Source organism: Schistocerca nitens, chromosome 3 (assembly GCF_023898315.1).
Source record: "Schistocerca nitens isolate TAMUIC-IGC-003100 chromosome 3, iqSchNite1.1, whole genome shotgun sequence".
NCBI classification, from domain to species: Eukaryota; Metazoa; Arthropoda; class Insecta; order Orthoptera; family Acrididae; genus Schistocerca; species Schistocerca nitens.
The window spans coordinates 392,468,618-392,484,439 of NC_064616.1; the positions used below are offsets into that span (position 1 = coordinate 392,468,618).

General features: G+C 43.4%; 1 pseudogene; it reads left to right on the forward strand.

Moving 5' to 3' along the window:
* LOC126249247 (uncharacterized) overlaps positions 1–14,375 on the forward strand; it is a 189,812-nt pseudogene extending 175,437 nt beyond the window's left edge.
* Positions 14,376–15,822: the final 1,447 nt, after the last annotated feature.

The following is a 15,822-nucleotide window of genomic DNA, read 5'->3' on the forward strand; positions in this document are numbered from 1 at the left end:
CTTAAACTCACACCACACAGTGACTTTTTCAGAATGAAGTGGTACTATTTGATTTGCGTGTGGATTTTCCGTTGCCCACGTTTGACAATTCTGTGTATTGACATGTCGTATCATATGAAAATGTTCTTCGTCTGTCCACAAAATCTTCCACTGCCAATTGTTGTCCACTTCCATGATAGCAATAAATCCTGAAGTAAAGGTCTCTCTTGCTGGCAGGTCAACAGGAAGCAACTCGTACACATGGGTAATTTTGAATGAATAGCAAAGAAGAATATTTCGTAGGTTTTTACGCACCGTGCTCACGGGTACGTCCAATGTTCGGGCAATTCTCCGTGCATTACACGTTTGCACACCACCACTCGTCTGCTCCTGCACTGCTGTGGCCACTGCTTCCACTGACGTCAAATCAATTCGTTTCCTCCGTCTACCAGGTTGCACACCAAAAGGACCCGTCTTTCCGAATTTTCGAATCATTTTCTCCATACTAACGGCAGTCATCGGACCAACGCCTTTTTTCAAACCGTTCAGTGTCCGGAACTTCTGCAGAGCGACGTGTGCACACTCATCATTCTTGTAATACAAGCAGAGCGCAATCCCGCACTGAGACAGTCATGGCGAACGTCGCAGACGCGAAAGGAGGAAAAGCCGTGCACCCGGCATGTTTATACCAACTTCAATGTGTCGTCTGCGTGACAGGTGTTTTCAGTTACGTATTCTGACACATACAGCGCCATCTATTGGTCAATCTTCACACAATGTTTTTTCTTCTGCCATACGTTTTCCCTCTTTTCCGATAATAGTCCGTTGCAATTTGAATTCATTCTGACCAGTGGTGTTATTTCTACAGTGTTTTGCAAGTTTAATTATAATCACCCTGTAAACCCCCAAAAAATTAAAAAGTTGCATGTCACTCGCGTAAAAGGAAAATTTTCATTGCGCTTTATGGTGTAGACATACATTTTACGTCGTCAGTTTTACTGTAGTTCTGTACTGACCTCTTCAACATGTTCCTTTACCACGCATAGTGTTTCCTTTTCTTCGTTTTTCATTTTAAATATCAATCACTCATTCAAATAATGAACTGCCGTGCTAGTGGCCCCGTGTTCACCTTACAACTGTAGCGGCATTTTCAACCTCTGGTTCTTATTCTGTTTTGTGTCTGTGTTGTATGCAGGAATTCTAATTATATACTTCTGCGAAATATAGAAGATGTAACACAGTTAACAGTGAAAACTGAAACTGGCGAAAGGCTAGATAATATACTGACGGAGAAACTCGCAACACTAAGAAGGAGTCGTATGATATAAAAGAAAACTGGTAGACGTGTTTCTACATCTGAAGATGATGTCTATTCAGATTTGACGCGAGTCCCACATGAGTGGCGCTAGTAGCACTACTATGAGGATGCAAACAAAGTTTGCTTTAAATGTACGCTGTAGCGGTCGTGAGCGTTACTTACCATTGAGATTGGACGTGGTGAGTTGACGTTAGTCAAGGACGCCTTTAAGGCGAAAAAGACGCCATTATCAACACCTCACTGAGTTTTAACGAGGTCGTGTAACAGGGCTACGGGAAGCTGGACGTTCCTTCCGTGATATTGTAGAAAGATCCGCCCGGAATATAGTCCTGTATGTATTGCTGGCAGCGGTGGTCACGAAAATGTATGCACGTAAGAAGGTCAGACTCCGGACGCCCTCGTGGCACTACCGAGAAGAAAGACTATCGTCTACGTCGTATGACACTGGCCCATCGAACTGCATCTGCGGCAGCAATCTGAAAAGCAGTTGGTACCACAGTGACACTAAGAACTGTTAAAAATCTGTTACTTCAAGGACAGCTCCGAGATAGACACCTTGTAGTGTGCATTCCACTGACCCCAAGCAACCGCCGTTTGCCGCTTGAGTGGAGTCAAGCGAGAGCTGATTGGAGGGCCGAGTGGGGGTCTGTTGTATCTTCTGAAGAAAGCTGATTCTACGTCGGTGACAGTGATGACCGTGTGTTGATTAGGAGACCAGACGAGGGTTTGCCAACAACCTATCTGCGTAATAGACACACTGGAACTACACCTTCAGTTATGGTTTGGGATGTGATTTCGCATGACAGCAGGAACACTCTCGTGGTTTTCCTACGCACCCTGGCTGCAAAACTGTACTATGGTCTGGTGTTAGACCTGCTCCGCTGTCATTCATTAACAGCATTCCATGGGATGTTTTCCAACAGGACAACCCTGACTCACAGACTACTGTTGTAACCCAACATGCTTCACACAGTGTCGAATTGTTTCCTTGGCCTCCTCGATCATCAGGTCTGTCTCCAATCGAGCAGGTATGGGATATCACCGGACAATTCCAGCGTCATCCACAACCCGTGATCTTGCAATGTTAATGACTAGACAAATTATTACCAAATTCCATTAATCTTCATTAATTATTTTTTGGTGTTGTCATATTTTCCACCAGTGCAGAAGCAAAATTTTTTTAATAAACAAGGCTATGCAAACAAGCCAGCACTGGACCAAAAACACAACACAGTGCCATGACTCATCCTGTTTAGGAAACCGTTAGCATTCAGAACAATTCCAGTAGTCTCGAAATGGATAAATACAGGTTCTGTACAGTTTTCAGGATAATCTTACGTCATTCTTTCTGCAGAATAGGGGTAGTTCAGGTAACGCTGACGGAGATGGATAGCGATTACGCACCCTTCCCTCCAAAGTAGACCATAAGGACTCAACAATTTGACATTTGGTGACTGTTGTGACAAAGGAAGGTACAACAATTCATCATCGTCCTCAAAAAACCATCCCTGGATGATGAGAGCTATGTGAATAGACACCCTGTTATCTTGGAACACGGCATCACCATCAGAGGAACAAACATTGTACCACTGGATGGATCTGATCAACCAAAATGGTCGCATAATCCTTGGCAATAACGCGACCTTGCAGGGTAACCATGGGGCTCATGGAGTACCACTATATTGTTGCCCCAGTCATCGCCGAACTGAGGCCATGTTTCACTCACGAGACGTAAAATCGGTCAGCATTTGGAAAGATTTTGAAACGAGACTCATACGGCTCAATGAAGTTCTTACATTGCCATGTAGTGCACGTTTTATGGCTTCGGCACCATGTTTCCCTGATACAGGAATTTGCATCACTGATGAGTGATTTTTAAACTCCTACTCGCCCTGCTCCTTATGGAACTCTCTTCGTGTTGTTTTGGTGCTGACAGGGTTCGAAAGTGTGAGAATCAATTTTGAAGTGACTTTTGCAGCTGTCGTCCAGTTTCTCGCGACGGTCATATTCAGTGATCGTCTGTCACCGTCACTCAAAACAACTTTCGTCTGCATGTCTCTTTAAACACCAATCATTCTTGCTCCCTTGGTTACGGAAGCACCCACTGTACAAGCACCTACAGCTCTCCAGCGTTCGCATTCACTTTGCTCGGACACAACTATGGAGAACTCTGTTCTGCCCACAGTCGAACTTGCAACATATTGAGGATTTTGCACAGGTGCTGTTTGAGGTCAAATACAACAGCGCTACCCTCTGGTTTGGCTAGCATCTTCATTTATTTTCAAGCATGCATTTATCACAATGTTTCCATTTTTTTGTCCAACCCTGTGACTGCAAGCGTGTCTTTAAAATACGCGACTGACTTCAGAATGAAATACTGCCCTCGTTAGTTGAAATGTACTTGAAACGTAATATTTTCGACTGATACCGCATCTAATGTGTGTCAAGTTTCACTCGTTACCTACCTTAATAATAAACGCAATACTACTTCACTATATTACTCTACATGTCACAAACTGTACACTCATTCCTGTTAAAGAGGTGTTTCAAGTGTCGTCCTCGCATTTCGATGCAGATCTCTTAAATCTTGAGGAGACTGTACAATTCGCTGTTCCACTTCTTCAACGGTATCAACGGTAGCGCTGTACAAATCACTCCCGAAGTTACTCCAAACAGACAAATCGTGAGAATTGCGGACAGGATATCTTGGAGTCCGAAGTACAGGCTCTCGTCGACCTATTCACCCTGGCGATATTCACGCATTACATGCCTTATTACATCAGCAGTAAAATGTACCGCAAAGGCCATACGTGATATTTCACCCCAATTTCAAATAGATTCGAACTAACTATAACTATATTTCATACTGAAGTCAGTGGTAGCTTACAAAGACACACTCCCATTCATATGGCAAACGGCTCCTTTGCGGGCGCATGTTTGCTGGAACGTTTTTCCTTCTACTATCGTCTAATTTCACCTGTATCTGTTTTCTCTATTAGTTGTGATGCATCCTGTAGGTCATTACATGCTATATATTAATTTTATATGATGTTCCTCTTATTGTTACTAAACGCAGAATATTCATTTAGAAATTATTTTTGGTCCAACAGTTGATTATTTTTCTTTGACGCCGTTACAAATACACGGAGCTACATGTTTCATTATTCTGGAAATATGGATATGGGAACGTAAAACAGATACTGAAGGCTGATGTACGAGTCATATACTAAAATATGTGTTGCGTGTCTGCCTCTGTTTGACAAGGACGAGATGTGTAATTGAAGTGTAACAAAATATTTCTCTCGATCACCAGTATGTCGCTGGGCCCCACCGGCTGGTCATTCCACCTCTACCCCTAACCAGTGGTTTCATGGGATCTGATGTCACCGCCAGTGGACAGCGGAGGGTGTACCACCCACCGCAGTGCGACGTCTGAACCGTAGCCTACGGGATCTTCGTTTTGGGGTGAGTGAAACTGTTGTTTGTGTTTCGGTGACAATCAAGGGGTTGAGAGTCACGGACATCGTTACTGCAAAGTTACTACTGTTAGGCTAGAGGAATCGGTGGATGTCTCCAAGTTTATGGGTAATTGTGAGGATCAATAGTTAGAGCCAGATGGTGTGCGCAGAGTAATTAAGTTGTGCCAAATCTGTGGCACTTCTTTGCTTTACATGTCATCCTTTTGACTATATGGAGAGTCTGGAGAGTCAGTCCAGGAAGTTCAGGTGGCTCGTAATTAGACACCAGATATAAATGTGATAGTCTCTGTAACGAAGGAGTGATCTGTTCTTTCTATGTCGGGTTGTTATTGTGGAATTCGTAAATATGAGTAAGGGTAATGTAACAGCGTTGTCAGAGACCCAAGGTGTCACCAGACACAAAGCTGTGCAATCATTAGTTAACGAGGTAGCGCGGTTGAGAACAGAGAATACTTTTGCGAATACTAAACTAGCAGAGAAGTGTGAGGGATTTGAGTTGGATTCACAGAGTCTAGAGTTAGATCTTGTCACCCCCTGAGGAAGAGCAACAAATTTGTGTGGTCTGAGGAGTGTCAGAAAGCATTTGATAAGTTGAAGGAAGTATTGACGTCGAGTCCAGTTTTGGTTTTCCTGGATTTTCAGGAGGAATTTATATCATACAATGGGCCAAACCATGCTCTCGGATGCATTTTGAGATAGGAAATCAATGGAGAAGAACATTCTATTGCCTTTGCATCAAGGACGGTGAGTGGAGTCTGGAGAGATTATGTCCACCATGGAGAGAGAGATGCTTAGCCTGGTGTATGGAGTGACATACATGCAATGTTATTTGTACAGGAGGAAGAAGTGGTTACTAGGTTTGAAGGACCCATCCAGTAGACTGATGAGATGGTAATTAGAGCTCGGTGAACTTGAGTATGAAGTGATCCACAAATCAGGTAAGAAGCACAAAAATATGGACACACTAGCAGGAACTTGTGGAGAAAGAGACACTAGATCAGGACCTTGCTGAGTGGCAAGCAATGCAGAGTGCTGATAGAGAATTTAAGCAGTACAGTAACCAACAGCAGTTCAGCATGTGGGAGTAGTTTGTTTTGTAAGACAATGAGTGTAGGACCATGTGTGATTGTACTAGCGATGCTAAAGCAGGAGCTACCGAGAGAAATGCGTGATTACATTTTGTTGGGTAAGGGGGTTGAAAGGCAACAAGTGGGAGGGTACCAGAAAAGTACTGGTGGAAGACAAGGAAAGATGATGTCAGTCAGTACGTCAAAAAATTATGTGCAGTGTGCTTAACATGCAGATCTATGTCAAACACAAATATTGTTGCAGAAGTTGCTGGGAGCAACAGAATCATTTCGGTTTATTGAGCTGGATGTGTTACTATCACTTAATCAAAGTCCAGCAAGGAATCGTTTTGTGCTGACTATAATGGACCTTTTCTCTCTTTATATCGAGAAGGGGGCGATGCTGGACCAGCAGGTACCCATCACTCTATATTATTAAGCATGCGCAGGAGGGACACTGCAAGATCTTCAGCTGGATAGAAGAGTTCCTTTCAGGCAGCAGAATATGGTAGTGTCTAGTCACAAATGGGCATTAAAGTTGATATTCAATGTGTGGGAACTACACAACAAATTAATCATGTTCGAGAATATATCTTTGGGTTTTCAACAGTCAGCAAGGAGTAGTGGAGGTCTCAGCATTGTGTTAGAGAAGAACAAGAAGTTGTTCATAGTGTATGTGATCGTAAAGGGGCAAATGCAAACAACAGTAGGAATGGTACCACGTGAATTACAAGGAAAAAAAAAGGGGGATGGATAGATGTGGGAGGAAGGATACTCAACGCAGTATTTGGAACTGATGTATGTGAGCTGAATAAGACAGTGGAAGCCGGAAGCGAATTGGCAGAAGGGAATAGGGTGACTGTAGAGTGGCGTTGCACGTTGATTTTAAGTTTGGAGTGCTGTGCTGAACAAAAAAAAAAAAATATATATATATAATATAAAAAATAATAAAAAATAAAAAAAATAAAAATAAAAATAAAAAATTGGTTCAAATGGCTTTAAGCACCATGGGACTTAACATCTGAGGCCATCAGTCCCCTAGACTTAGAACTACTTAAACCTAACTAACCTATGGACATCACACAAATCCATGCCCAAGGCAGGATTCGAACCTGCGACCGTGGCAGCAGCGCGGTTCCGGACTGAAGCGCCTAGAAGCGCTCGGTCACAACGGCCGGCGCTGAACAACATATGCATGCTTCGACAGCTAACTAGAGAGGTTATGGATTATGACAGTACATCAGCTAGCACCATAAATAAAGATTTAGAGGCAGTTCAAGCCTAGATGAAACTACTGGATGTGACAGTAATGCCAACAAGACTATAGCAGTCACTTGGATATAGTATCTGATATACAAGAGTGGAGTTGATGAGCTTGCAAGGAGCTGTTCATCAGGCACTACATACGCCTTCGAGTCCAGTTATACTGTCACCAAAGAAATACCTGAAGGAAGGTGCAGAAAGAATTACCGTCAGAACTACAGCTATTAGCAGAGCCTAGCAATTAAAACCTGCCTTTCTACTATAATAGAGCAACTTTGGAAGTAAAAACATATACTGCACGGTTGTACATGTCAGTGAAGGTGCAGGTGGTGGACAAGTATGTATTGCTCAGGTGTTACACAGAGCACACCTATCCAGTTAGGTTACAAATACTGGAGACGTTTGAGCAGGTAAATGAAGATGGTGTGTCACTAATAGCAGAAGACAGGGATCAGCATGTGGTAATGACCGAGGGAGACCTTGCAGCAGTGCAAAAATGGGGTGGTCACCATATGTTCTGCTCGCAAGATATATACAGGAGGAAACTCAAGCGCCATGAAATTTTCACAGGCAAGGCACAGGGCCGATCATGTCAAAAGGAGGTGATGGAACCAAAGCTGTAGTTCCAACTAGCAGATCTACATTGGGTATACTCGGTGTATGACGATATAATAGTGGTGGCAAGTTATTATGAACAAGGAAAGCTCATGGGAGCAAGATGTTTAGAGCTAAAGGGCCACAGGTTATTAATTAATTCATCCATATGTGATATTATGGGACAAGCATTTCATTTACCAGCTGCACTGATGGGAGATAATCTTTTCAGTATAACACAACAGAAGCTGTATTGCCTGGATGAACCCTCGGAGATGTGGCATAAACGAAACATTACATTCTTGAATGATACCTGGGAATGAAGTCTAGTTCATTCACTGAGTCAGATGATGGCCGCCCAGGACCGGTGGATCACAGTGATGCAACTAATGCAGCATGATGAACAGTATTTCGACGGTAAACAATGGCTAAGTATGACCTTGAGTGCCACAATTCCTAGAGCCATAATGACTCTGATTTATCTTCGCATTTTATTTATCTGAGACGATGAGTCGTGCCCCCAGTCCACCAACTGAGACATGGAGAATGAAATTCTTAGAGCTTAAGGATGACTGGAGGTGTAGAGGATGCCATGCAGGGGCAAAGAGTGCAGTGGGCACAGAAACAGTAGACGATAGATTTACTGAAGAATTTTCAACGAAGCAGCCATGAAATTTAATGTAGTAAATGTATAGTGTTTAAATTGCCCATTTAGTACAATCTTGAGAGTGTGTTTTATATTTTATGTAACGATGGTGGAAGTGGTCACTGTGGGGAACTGGTCCCGAGCAAGACCAAAGGTGCCAAGTCTCCCCTAGGCAGTGGGAAAATGTCTTAAGTAAGACTTGTGGAAATTTGTAAGCAAGCTGCCGTAAGGCATTGTGTTAGTTACCACTGGCCCGAAAGTGCAGTGTGGTGACATATAGCCCATAGGAATATGTACACAGAAGGATTCTGAGAGGGACTAGCCATGCTCAACAGAACCTTGCACTGCACAGTGGTAATAGCCGCAGTAGACAGGAGAGTGTCACCACATCAAGGCTAGAACAATGTTATAGTGGGTAATAGAGCAACACTAATGCTCCCTGCAGCTTTAGAAATAACTGTCAGTTTTGAAGAAGATACATTCAGAGTCCAGTAGCATTACCATGACCCCAGAGCTATGCTAGACGACGAAATGACAGGGCACCTCCATGTTCAGGCATTAGGTTGACACCAGGGTAGGGTAACTCCTTCTCACAGTAAGTTCCCCAGGTGGGACTTGGTGCCACATCACCAACGACCTGCCATTCACGCCTGCTACGCCAAGACTTCTGCCAGGGGCAGTGGTTTGGGTCCTGTCTATGGCAGTCCTCCCTTCTCACTATTGTGGAGGCAAACTGGGCTTGAGTCACCCGGGGAAGGGTATTCAACAGGGGAACGCAGTGGCAGCACAAGAACGAGAGCGCCGATAACGTCATGAGCTTAGCTGACTGACGCGGCAGTGCGTTGCTACCGGCCTGACGTCACTATTGAGGGGAGCTGACGCATGTACCTCTTTGTTGGGCTGGAAGCCAGCCAGCTGCTGGGCGTCTGGGTATCTGCCCAAGTTAGCAATGACGAGATGTGTCACTGTAGTATAATTAAGTATTTCTCTCGACCCCCAGTCAGTCACTGGGCCCCACTGGCCTATCACTCAACAACTCTCATTACAATTGAGGTACTCGGAGATAAAGAATGGTAAGCCAGACACTGAGCAATATTGAGACTTTTGTATTTTTCATATCTCGTAGAGGATGGCAAGCCACTGGTGGATTAGTGTTTCAAGGAATCAGTAGATGACAGTACACACTCTATTCTCACGTACTGCACCAAGACTCACCATATCATTTTTGTGCTTTAGTCGCCTTGCAGATGGAAAAGCAACACTTGTTCAGATGAAATAATGCTTTGCGGAACCGGTAAGGAAGAGTGTGTTATGTGTGACGATAGGATTCTAGATGTGTATGAGCAGCCAAATCCATGGTCTATGGCATCATCATCAGAAACAGGCATCCACAATATGTAATTATGTGACATGCGATATTATAGCGTGTGATCATGGGGACTTGTCACGACAGTGCAGTACATGTAGTACTCCTAAATAATCCAAATAATTCATGAAATCATAACAGTGGTCCAATTTGTAAGATGTTTATTTATAGCTCATTGATTGTAAGTGATTGTTACGCTTGTGATGGATACCACTAGGTGCTTGCTATAGTGGTTACTGTGGCTTGCCATTACAAACTGTTATACTGCTATACTGTTCAGTTTAGTTTCGTAAGTTCATGCTGTTACTAACTTTTGCCTTTTTTTTCCTTTGTAAGGAGGAATACTGACAACGCCTAACGTAACAAAAAGAAATCTAGTAATGGGTGGACATCCTATTAACTTTTCAGAAGCGTGGAGTTCAAATTTTTGGTCCCAAACCCTAATTCAGTTCTCCAGAAGCACACTGTTCACTGAGAGTCCTGCGAAATTGAACTTAAGAAGTGTGGCCATCCTACGCAGACACAGTGGATTTTGACCTTAACACCACAATATTGTAGGCCTATTTCTATAAGGAAAAGAACTTCCTGACGCCATGGACCTGTACATTAATGGACATTATTTATCCTTCAGTATGAAACCCTAGAGCAGGTAAATGAACCTGAATTAATTGATGGCAGTATCTTAGATTAGGCTGAGAGCAACATGAATTGTGATCAGTGAAACCAAATGTTTCATCTACATCTACATGACTACTCTGCAATTCACATTTAAGTGCTTGGCAGAGGGTTCGTCGAACCACAATCATACTATCTCTCTACCATTCCACTCCCGAACAGCGCGCGGGAAAAACGAACACCTAAACCTTTCTGTTCGAGCTCTGATTTCTCTTATTTTATTTTGATGATCATTCCTACCTATGTAGGTTGGGCTCAACAAAATATTTTCGCATTCGGAAGAGGAAGTAGGTGACTGAAATTTCGTCAATAGATCTCGCCGCGACGAAAAACGTCTTTGCTGTAATGACTTCCATCCCAATTCGCGTATCATATCTGCCACACTCTCTCCCCTACTACGTGATAATACAAAACGAGATGCCTTTTTTGCACCCTTTCGATGTCCTCCGTCAATCCCACCTGGTAAGGATCCCACACCGCGCAGCAATATTCTAACAGATGACGAACGAGTGTAGTGTAAGCTGTCTCTTTAGTGGACTTGTTGCATCTTCTAAGTGTCCTGCCAATGAAACGAAACCTTTGGCTCGCCTTCCCCACAATATTATCTATGTGGTCTTTCCAACTGAAGTTGTTCGTAATTTTAACACCCAGGTACTTAGTTGAATTGACAGCCTTGAGAATTGTACTATTTATCGAGTAATCGAATTCCAACGGATTTCTTTTGGAACTCATGTGGATCACCTCACACTTTTCGTTATTTAGCGTCAACTGCCACCTGCCACACCATACAGCAATCTTTTCTAAATCGCTTTGCAACTGATACTGGTCTTCGGATGACCTTACTAGACGGTAAATTACAGCATCATCTGCGAACAACCTAAGAGAACTGCTCAGATTGTCACCCAGGTCATTTATATAGATCAGGAACAGCAGAGGTCCCAGGACGCTTCCCTGGGGAACACCTGATATCACTTCAGTTTTACTCGATGATTTGCCTTCTATTACTACGAACTGCGACCTTCCTGACAGGAAATCACGAATCCAGTCGCACAACTTAGACGATACCCCATAGGCCCGCAGCTTGATTAGAAGTCACTTGTGAGGAACGGTGTCAAAAGCTTTCCGGAAATCTGAAACTTTGATAGTATACAATGACAAGCCTCAAAAATATATGTATTCCTTGTACTTCGTAGTGTTTCACACTAAGCACACTAGTTAAAACCGTTATATTTCATGTAACAAGTCTACATTAAGTTTTGCAGTACCTTACAATACAATGGACATACTTTTGTGTCAATCTCGTTATTTATGAAAATTTTTGAACCTTAGCATGTAATCCCTACAAAATTTATTTAATGTGGCTTACCATTATCTAGCCCCCAGCGCCTCAATTATGAGACCGTTATGGAGAGTATTGTTTATAACATGTGGCAGACCGTTTCAGACTTAGTCGGTTGACTCTAATCTCCATCAAAAATTCCGAGAAAAACGATCTTATAGCTTTTTTTAGTAAATACGTATTCTGAATTCCAAGATATAGCTGATTTTGAACAGTCAGTAACATATTCTTACTGTCTTGAGTTTTTTGAACGGAGGTATAAAGAAAGTAAAGCACAAAATGCATAATACTTGCTTTCTGCAAAGCTTTGGCAGGCATCCTCAGCTTGAAAATGGCACCTGTATCTTTTGTGAAAGACGCCTACGACCGTTTGCATGAGCAAATATCACTACAAAATTTCTGATTATTGGTTACCTTTAAGTTGAAAGTTTGAATAAATTAACTGGAAATGTAACGGAAATAAGACGTTGCTGTGAGACAAAGTATTTTATATTACAACATTTTATTTAATAAGATCATGAAAATAACTCACTTTAATTAATGGTACGGTTATATGAAATGCTGGCCCATCATTAGTGACACCAAAAAACAGCAATTTTATGCAACCTGACTATATGTCCTAACTAAGATGACTATAGGAGCCATCACGCAGAGTGTCTGTACTCACCAGGGAATGTCTAACCGTCTCTCCTCATCCGGGATCCACACACGGTGGGCGGAGGGCTCAGAGAGTCTGCACAGCGGCTGTTTGCCAACCTAACGGGGCCTGCTAACGCGCGGGGAACTTATGTCTCTCTGGTCCAGTGCAGTCGCACTCTACGTGATACAATGGTTGCCTAAACTGCATCTCCACATTCAGAGGACCCACAGCAGAAAGCCCACGCATATATCAGCAGACGACCCACATTCACATTTGCAGACTATTCTGATAGCGATAATAGAACATAATTCCGGATTAAAATTCCCTGAGTGTCCGAAGGGCACCCAGGTGTGGTTTGACCGTGTGACTCTTGTAACAACTCATGTAGCTGCTCACATGGAGCCGTTACATAACCTTCCCCTTCTGAGAAAAAAATGATGAGTAAGTGTCCTTGCTTTGGAAGTGCATTTTCAAAAAAAATTTTAATCATAGTGGCAAGAGCTGCGTCATGTAAATATATGGTTGACCACTAATTTTAATTACACAAAATCCTAATCATCTAATATATACAACATAATATGTGGAAATTATTAGCTATTAACAAATTATTCTCCTTCAGTGAATATCGACACAACCCTAACGCAGTAACATATAGGCGCATGCCCTTCTGAAACATCATTGCGCAACATACATGATTTGATTTAGCATTTAAGCGGAACGCAAGTCATTTCATCTATTCCCTAGGTCAAGCATTCCGTTTTAAATGTTATGTGAGTGCCATTTTGAAGTTGTTACCAAAGACATGATTATTTTCTACGTTCTAAACATTCGAAATCTCAAGAATCTCTCACATGCTCCTGTACAAATACATACTTCTAATAAAACATGCCGGCCGAAGTGGCCGTGCAGTTCTAGGCGCTGCAGTCTGGAACCGCGAGACCGCTACGGTCGCAGGTTCGAATCCTGCCTAGGGCATGGATGTGACTGATGTCCTTAGGTTAGTTAGGGTTAACTAGCTCTAAGTTCTAGGGGACTAATGACCTCAGAAGTTGAGTCCCATAGTTCTCAGAGCCATTTGAACCACTTTTTGAATAAAACATGTATACAAATCGATAATCAACTTTTGTGCACTGAAATTATTAGTATCTTAATGTAAGTGTGTTCCCCTTTGAAATGATCTACAAGACAGAGAAAAACATATAAAATCTTTAAACCTGAAAAATTTAAGCTACTTACATGAGAAACTTAACCAAGTTCAGGTAATACAACATTCCCCAACTTATTTTGGCACTTCATAAATATTTTCTTTTTTTTTTTTTTTTGCAAATTGACCAACAAATATGATTGAAATTTCTGATATTATCCTATAAAGTGGTTAAAATACTTTTAAGTTTCATTACTGAACGTCGGATTACTGTGGAAAAGTCCTTTCTTTAACATTGGTCCATATTTTCTTTAGTTAGAAAAAAAAGACCAGTTTGAAAGTAAAGTTTCCTTTTCGCTACATCACAGATTTTAAGAAATCACTCTCTATCATTAAAATACGAACATTTTTGAAAAATTACATAAAGGTAATATGAGTATAAAATCAGGCCCGCTGTAAAAAAAAAAACAAAAAAAAAAAACACCACACACTACCTTTGTTCAATACGTGGCACTTTCGAGCACTTTTATACACTCCACTATTGGCTTGGGGCACTTGCAGGACATCCGTGTTGGACTACTTGTCGGGCGGAGGGAATAAACTCGTTGTGCAGGTAGGGACTGTAGACTGTCCCTCTGTCACGCAGAGGGACAGTCTCCTTGCCTCTCGCCTCTCCCTCACGATTTGGCAGCAGCTCAACAGGACCTGTGGTGCCCCGTGTTTACAGCAGCAACAGGACATGGCTGCACGTGTTTCCGCATCAGTTGAGCGTAGACCACCAGTGCAGGATGAACTCACCCCAGGTGTCATCGCCTCTCGCCACGTCGCGAGTGCCTGGACCCGCCTGGCTGACATCTTACAGTAGTCCTCCTTTCTTCCTTGTACAGTCCTGCCATGCCCGACTCTGGTGGTGCGTCTGACATGTCTCTTGATTCGGTACTGCAGACACTGTGGGTGTGGTGGTGTGGCTAACACGTCACCACTGGTGCCACGTCCCTTACATGCACCCGTCCCTCTTCTCTCATCCATCCTGCCGCATCGCAACGCCTGACCTAGGGCAGCCAAGCTCGCCTCTTGCGGTCACTGCATTCTTCAGTTTTGTATTTGGAAACGGCTGCAAAGCTGGCAGCGCGTCGCCTTACGGGTCGTCCGTACAGACTGCCCGTGACTATTTGAGGTTTCTGCGCGACTCCCCCAGTGTTGAGGGGCGTGTCGCCTGTCAGTGTGGGCGCTCGGCAGGTGTGGGTCGCTCGCTACCTCTCTCCATGCCCCTGTGCTACTCGTGCTCCTGCTCGACCGCCTGGAGTGGCAGCCGCTTGCGTCGGGTGGTGCAGAAAAGAAGCTCTGTATTTGGCCAAGACGTCGAAGAAGAAGGTTCCTTACGTGTTGGTTGTATCGAGTAAGATGTGGAGTCGGCGGTTTGAAAGCGGACAGAAGAAGTATGAGGAAGGGCGTCCCTTACCTGAGGGATCGCTACCTGGCGACGGGGCAAGTGTGGCAAATGTTCAGCGTGGCAAATGTCCAGCGTGGCAAATGTCCGGCATTCGGAGAGGGTGTACGGACATTTGCCACGCCGGACATTTGCCATGCCGGACATTTGCCACGATTTTACCTGCTCCGAAGGGTTGAGTCCCTTGCCTCCCCCTCCTCCTCCTCCTCCTAATCGCTCACTGAACCTTTCCGCTGGTTTACTTAACATAGAACCTGAATCTCTTTGGATTTTCCGCCACATTTCTAGAGAGAGTTTCGTTGTGGAAACTATTAAATGCATCTCGCATTGAAATCAGCACTAAATTTCGAGCCTCAGTAAAACTTCGCCAATCTGGAAGATATTGCATTCGTCTAAATTATACTTGCCTTTTTCGGTGCTCCTGCAGCAGCTTTCTGTCGTGTTTCGTGTACCATGGGAAATCAGTTCCGCCTCTTATTAATTTATTTGGTATGAATCTCTCGTGTGCTGTTGATATTGTTTCACTGAACTTAAGCCACATATGGTCTTCACTTACATAGTTTGGGAGGATTGGAGACTGTCTCTTACAAAGACATCAACCGAATTTTTGGTTGCTTTTATAAATAGATATACACTCCTGGAAATGGAAAAAAGAACACATTGACACCGGTGTGTCAGACCCACCATACTTGCTCCGGACACTGCGAGAGGGCTGTACAAGCAATGATCACACGCACGGCACAGCGGACACACCAGGACCCGCGGTGTTGGCCGTCGAATGGCGCTAGCTGCGCAGCATTTGTGCACCGCCGCCGTCAGTGTCAGCCAGTTTGCCGTGGCATACGGAGCTCCATCGTAGTCT